The 7,078-nt window shown below is 39.6% G+C and overlaps 1 non-coding gene across 1 annotated transcript; it reads right to left on the bottom strand.

Moving 5' to 3' along the window:
• Window positions 1-507: 507 nt before the first annotated feature.
• trnar-ucu (transfer RNA arginine (anticodon UCU)) lies at window positions 508-599 on the bottom strand. Its single transcript is given in 2 exon segments — window positions 508-543; window positions 563-599. It is a non-coding gene; the product is annotated as a tRNA-Arg (tRNA).
• Between the last annotated feature and the right edge of the window lie 6,479 nt (window positions 600-7,078).

Here is a 7,078-nt window from a genome sequence, read left to right as displayed (position 1 = left end):
TGAGCAATCCCTCCCACCCTCTCCATAAAACTGTGGACAAACTAAGGCTGGGGACACACTACAGACTGGTATCAACAGATTTTTGTATTACATTGGGGGTTAACTGATCCTGGTGAGGGATCACAGACTACAGGGTTTTTCAAACCAACTGAAGCAAATTGAATGCAGCAAACATACACGCTGGTGGTGGCAATGCGGTTATTTGTTGTTTGCTAAACACCAACAAACTTACAGAAGAAGTGAACAAACATTGTTGACTATCGGCTTGTTGTTGGGTCAGTGATCAGTTAACATAACCTGACTGAGAAATTCAAACATGATTAAATGACTGCAACTAAAGTCGAGTTGGGTCTGTTCACCTCACACACTTGCATGAGCATTGAGCATTGAATTTGATACCTTTCCACACCCCTAGTTCATTGCATTTGTTTAAGATCGGACAGGAAGTAATATTTACAAATGGACATAATATTTTTACAGTATGTTTATGCTTGCAAATTAAAGCAACGACTCTGGTGGGACTTTAACCCACAACCTTTGAATTACTTCTCCAGCACTTATCTAGAAGTCCAATGCACTATCCATTGTGCCACAGAGCCAGATATGGCCCAAAATATGAAGGTCAAAAGGTGGTGTGTTATACATAATGCACTTGTACTTGCATATAAATCTGACCCCATTCCTCATTGGTGGAATGAGATAGGATTACATATATTGACATCGTCCAGGATCTCTCAGCATAGGTTATTATGTCACAGTAAGTGAAGTTAAACATACTCTTCTGCAGGTTTGTTTGATGTAGACAAAATTAGATCAACCATGGTAGCACCTCGAACTGTCATGATCCTGAGTTCCCTCCCTTTGGATTGCTTGCCCCGCCCTAATGTGTCTCACCTGTCTGGTTGTCCTCATGTATTTAAGCCCTGTGCTCCCTTTTGTTCTTGTCAGGTTGTCTGTTTTGCTACCTCTGTGTTTCCCCAGCATTTTTCCAGTGCTCACCTTTAAGTTGAACATTTCCTTTTTGTGTCTGCGTTAGGGTCCTCACTGAACTCCTAATACTTTAGGGACAGTGCTTCCCATTTCAAAGACAGACCACCATGAAGTACACAAAAGGATGTGCACAACATAGGACACACACACACACGCATTTAGATCACTCATACTATGATGCAAGCTGAATGACTTGTTTTTTTTTTTTAAATGAGTGCCTGTTATTGTGTTTAGCGGGCAAGCATATGTCACCCAGATATATAAATGTACATCTTACAACATCTAAATGGACTTCAGTGAGTCACTTAGGAAACTTGGCAAGCCAGAGAGGCTTTCTAATCCAGAGGTACGAATTCAAATCATGTAATTGGCAGCGTGTGGATTCAGAGATACAGTATGTGACGTCTTCATTACTGCTCGGGCATATAGATAAATAGACCAGTGGCTAAATGGATGAGATCTAAATGCAGGATTCCCAATGAAGTAACAGAGTGTAGCGAGTAATCACTGTGATGAATGGATGCCTGACAGCAGCATAATTGGCTCGCTAATCTGATTGTTTTAAGTGAAGAAAAGTTCTCTGTCAGCTAAATGAGTTAGAAGAAGAAAAGAAAGAAAAATAGTGTATGACAGCGGGTGTGCAGAGAGTCCTGCCCTGAGCCAGTTTATTAGGAGCACTCATACACTAACAAGGGATGATTTCATTATGTTGGAACATGTCTGTGAATGCTTTCATTCATCCAGGTCATAGTCATGTCCAAGAGTTGAGGCAACTGGAGGATATTTTTTAAAGATGTTTTACCACCCTTTAAGTGGAGAACTGGGGGAGTGAGTCCAGTTGCCTTGATTTAAACTCCTGGACATTATGTTGGGACATTTCCTTTTTTTTTTTTGGGGGGGGGGGGGGGGGATTCTTGAGACTGCATACTAGCACAAATCCAAACTATCATTACAGCAGATATTAATGTTATGAAGGGGATTTGTATTGTCTACTTGTTAGGTTTCAAAGTTTCTTGGTGGCTTGATGTGTTCCCTTTTCTGTATTTCTTTGATCAGATTGATCGAAGTCACTTTGTTGAGGATGGTTCATCCCTCTCCACACTACGGAAACTCTGTTGTGCCATACCTATTTTCTGATTGGTCCGTCGTGAGAGTGCAGCCTACACAATGAATGGACATGTGCTTCAACTGCTGGCCAATAGGCTGCTTGAGCTTTATAAAATAATGGTAATGCACCAGAGCTGCTGGTGTTGTTGCACAAACTATGTCCTATACAGTTTCTATGGGCCACCTCTCATCAAAACCTGGCACAAAAACCATCCCTGACTGTAGCTACCAATGGGCCAAAACCGAGGTAAATTGAGTTTATTATTCCAACTGCCTATCTTTGCTGTAGTCTGGCTTATGTCTGGGTGACATTTCTGGGACTGCTAGTAAACCATGGTGGTGAAACTTCCTGGGGATGGATATTAACACGCTATTGTCTGTGGGAGAATTATGATGTTTTAGTCAATTTTTTTATTTATATAGGGAGCCCACCACATCTGTTGAGAGAAGGTTTGATATATATGACTTAATGACTTTTGTCTAGTACTTTATTGTCCTCAAAAGTGTTTCCCTGGTCCTCAAAGACACAAGGTGGACATTATATTTAAGTGTATATTTCATCCGTGGCACCAAAACTTCCACACACTGCTGATGTTTAGTATTGAGTGGCAGAAGGGAGGCAGAGGAGAAAGAAGTCGACAACAAATGCTTGTAAGCTATGTTGTCGCCACATTGTGGCAAAGCTGCTTAGAATCAACAGAGGATGTTTTTCATCTCTCCAACTTCCACTGCATTACTTTCAGCTGTCAATCATGCCACAATGTGTGACTTAAGAAGTCACCACTTTATCCAAACAAAAGGCTATTTGGGCTGCAGCTGCCACCTTGCAGGAAAGTTTAGGAATTATGCAAACCCCTGTTATCATTCAAAGACCTTTTACTTGTTGTTTTGTGTGTGTGTTTTTGTTTTTTTTAATAATCCTTTTCTATTTGTAATTTTCAAGTGTTTACTTCACAGTACAATACATCCTAAAAACTTTTCATTACTAGTCAACAGAAAGCCATTACACAAAGGCTTTTTATTTATTGAGATGCCATTAAAATACTGTGCATATACTTGTATTTCTTTAACAGGACTTGTGTGCATCTTTTGATTTTTTTCACACTCTAGTAGACAAACTATTTTCCAATCTTTTGAAATGCCACTTTAATGGATTGTGAATAATTTAAACCCATAAATATTTTAAAAAACCTCGAGTGGCCTTGTAAACTAAACTCCCCAGTAACTGTGCAGCTCATTGAATCTGATGGATGTGGTGTCCCCATGAGAAATATTTACACTTAAGTTCGCACTGTCTGTGGATCTCTGTCAGTTTGTGTGCCTTCGTGTAAATCATCTTATGTATTCCAGAAGGAGATGTTTGCTTACAAGCATGCTAATGCTAAATAGCAAATATGCATAAACAGCTAATCTGGTTGTTGTTGACTGCTATAAATAACCTCCTTAAGTTTTGAAATGTACAGAAGTTAATGGAAGTTGATAAGTTGATGGTGGGCACACAAAGCAAGCTGGTATAGTCGCTGTCTGCAGTGACTAGTTTGGGAAACAAAAATCTTTAAAAAAAATCTAAAAAATTTTTTAATGTTGCTGTGTGATAAAATACAATGCATTTATACCGTATAATGCTTGCATAACACAAAATGTCCAAGTTTGTCACCATCCTTAAGCGATGGTAACATAAAAAAGGAAGGCGCATGAAAAGCTACAGAGAGAAGTACCAAGGGTTGAAAAGGGAACTAGAGAAATCCTGGCAGGTGATGACAACAGTGGTGCCGGGAACCCGGAGCAGTGACCCCCAAACTGGAGGAGTGGCTACAACAGATCTCTAGAAAAACATCAGACGCTTCAGTCCAGAAGGGTGCAATACTAGGAACATCAAAGACTGCACAGAACCCTCTGCTAGAGCTTGGGACCACCCATGGAGCAGAACCTTTCTGTATGTTTCTTGTTCTAAACTATATCTGAAATGACTTCACACTAGCTTTTCATGAGGCATTGTGGAATACATTATGTCCAGTGCAAAGGATTTAATCACTGCACTTCAAAATGGCAAATAAGCTACTGGTGATTGAATCTGACGGGACTTGAACTCACAACCTTTGAATCACCTCTTTAGTATTGCATGAATTAAAACCATCTGCAGCATATATGGAGGTACCTATAAGGTGCACGTGGAGCATAAAGACACAGCCTAATACTATCAGTGGCACATTTAAAACACCAGTTATTAATTTACAATGTCCACTTAGAAGGTAGACAAGCAGCAGAGTCTCTGTCACAATAAATAACTTGGACAGCACGAAGGAAACAAATCTCCAGAGGGCTTTCAGTGTACTTTGGAGGCACTGAGCTCAGTCGATTTAAATTTCTGGCAAGGCAAAGGGTGGAACTTAAGTTGTCAGGGGTTGATGTAAAGTCATGGCTAGATGCTGAGGAGTGGGAGGAGAGCGGTCGCACTCAGTGACATCAGCTCCAAGATGATCTATCTTTTTTTTTTGGTGTCTGCGTCAAAGACAAGCAGGCTCTAGGCAGCCCACAGGAATGCATTAAAAGCTCGACCGTCATTTTAACAGTTTAACCTTTCTTTAAGGTGCTGCCGTCTACATCCTCTCCTTCTCAGAACTGATGAGGAGATGATCAGTTCTCTGTGTGATTTCTCCCCCCACGCAGGCTGTTAGCTAATTAATCAAATGGCTGCGCTGATGAGAAAATTGGTCTCACCTAATGGAGTCTTACATTCACGCAGAGAGACAGGAACATGGGGAGGAAGTACAATGAAGGTGGAGAAGAAGAAATGAGGGAGAACTGAAAGAGAAAAGACACAGAAAGAGGCAGCAAAGTAACGTAAAGCTAGACGGTCTAAGGAGGGAGCTAATTATTTTAAATTTAATCAGCAGCAGGGTTGCGTTTATGTTGAATCTGTAAATCAACTGATTAACTTCACTTCAATTAGAAATGGATCTTGTTATATTTCCTAATGGCTATATTTATTTTATATTTATTATACTCCTCTCTTCATTGGAGTTAGTGTATTATAAAATATCACCTGTGATTTCCTGATTGTTTTGACCTGCTCCTAATTACCTTGCCCGTGTATGCAAGTGTATGTGTGTGTTTGCACTGTTTCTGTGCTGCTTTTGCAGCTCTGTGTTGTGTTTTTTTTGCATTTTTAATGGAGTGTTTTTAATGAACTGCCTCACTTTAATTACAGAGTTTTGTTATGTTGGACCTCTCTTTAGCTTTGTTTGTATAAACTTTTATTTAATAAGGCTCACCTCTTACATTTTCAGTCCACACTTTGACTTTCGTTTCTATATTTTTGCACAACAAATCATCAAGTTAACATAATATCTTAGCAATACCTAGTGAATTTAATTCAATTACCGCGAAATTTCACAGAAATTAAGACACTTAATAATTATAATTAAGCTCATAGAGATAAAGTGACTATTATTAACATATAAGTCTGAACACACATGGTGGTGGCACAGGCATACCACTGCAGGGTGGTAACTGTAGTCGTGTGTGAGTGTCATAAAAGGAGCCTATAATCAAATGCATTTTTGCTGAGACAACATTTAAATTGCAAATATACAGTAGACGAGGAACTGTTTGAGGAGATGCTGTAAAGGCACTCATGGTGCTGCATTCGTTCCACGAGTTGGTCTTTTCTTTATTCCATTTGCCCTTTGTTTTGCTTTGTTGTGTTTCAGTTGCCGCCATGTGTGCGAGCCATAAAAAAACAACATAACATCAAGTCTGTGACGCTTCCTTGATTGTTGAAGGGCGGCAAATCGGGCTTGAAATTGGGCATAAAATCCTCTAGTGTGTAGCCAGCAGAAAGCTATGCATCTGCTCAGACATTGTGGGTCTTAGTATAAACAATGTTTGCTCTGAAAAAATATCAGCTTCTGCCATAAATTAGAAGATTTAGCCACACATTCTGGGCTGCAGAGTTCCAGTGTAGTGAGGGCTGCAGGGACTTATTAAATGGATGCACTGCAGCAACTTATTGTTAGTGTGTGGTGTAATATATAGTACAATAACGTGCAATCGAACTTCATTTTCTGATTCTGACTGCACTTACATTCTAAAGCAGCAGTCCTGAATGGCACATGAAGGTTAGACGTTGCAGTGTCTTGTGTTAGTGTGGCCAAAAGGTACACCTCATCCCCTTTGTTCTGTCCTCAGTCAAACTTTATACCTTTAACACCAACAGAGAGTAAAGAACAGACACTGTGATCTGCAAGGTCCTTCTCTCACATTGTTATTGGCTTTAAGATGTAAACCTCTGCCTAAAGGCTGCAGAACAAAATAGAAAGGGGAAGAAAGATAGCAAATAAAAAAGACTTTCTTGAATTGTCATAGGTGATGAGTGAGAGTCTATGCAGTACATAATTTTTCCTCAAATACTTCATATGATTCCTTTAGATGCCTTTGTTATTGATGCAAAAATAATAATAATAAGTCAGATGTCAGAAGAAAATTCTGAAAATAATAGTTTTTTTTGTTGCTGCTTCTAACTGTCAAGATGAAAATCAGTTTAGATCTGGAAACAGTAGAATATTACTGACAGGCATATAATGTTCAGCTTCTAATTAAGAGTGATAAAACAGGTCGACTGTTTTCTGAGATTTGAGAATTCTGATCTGTAATGGCAGCAGTGTTTGAGTCCATACATAACATTATTAGCCATCCATCCATCCATCCATCCACCCACCCGCCTGGCCATCCATTCATCCATCCATCCATCCATCCATCCATTGTCTTGTTGGGTCAGCCTGTTGACCTGCATTCTTTGTCCAGCGGTCACAATCATGTCACTAACTGTAAGGAACCTGCTTTGCCCATCACATGAGTCTTACGCAAGGTATCTGAAAAATGCTTTGTGAGAATGTCTTCAAATTTAAAAGTATGAAGTGAGTTTCACTGACCTCACTGGTCAAACTTGAAACATGCTTGGATATCTGGTATTATTTTG

This window comes from Parambassis ranga, chromosome 10 (genome assembly GCF_900634625.1).
Source record: "Parambassis ranga chromosome 10, fParRan2.1, whole genome shotgun sequence".
Lineage (NCBI taxonomy): Eukaryota > Metazoa > Chordata > Actinopteri > Ambassidae > Parambassis > Parambassis ranga.
The sequence above is the reverse complement of the archived record's forward strand: the minus strand, read 5'-3'. Positions and strand labels throughout refer to the sequence as shown.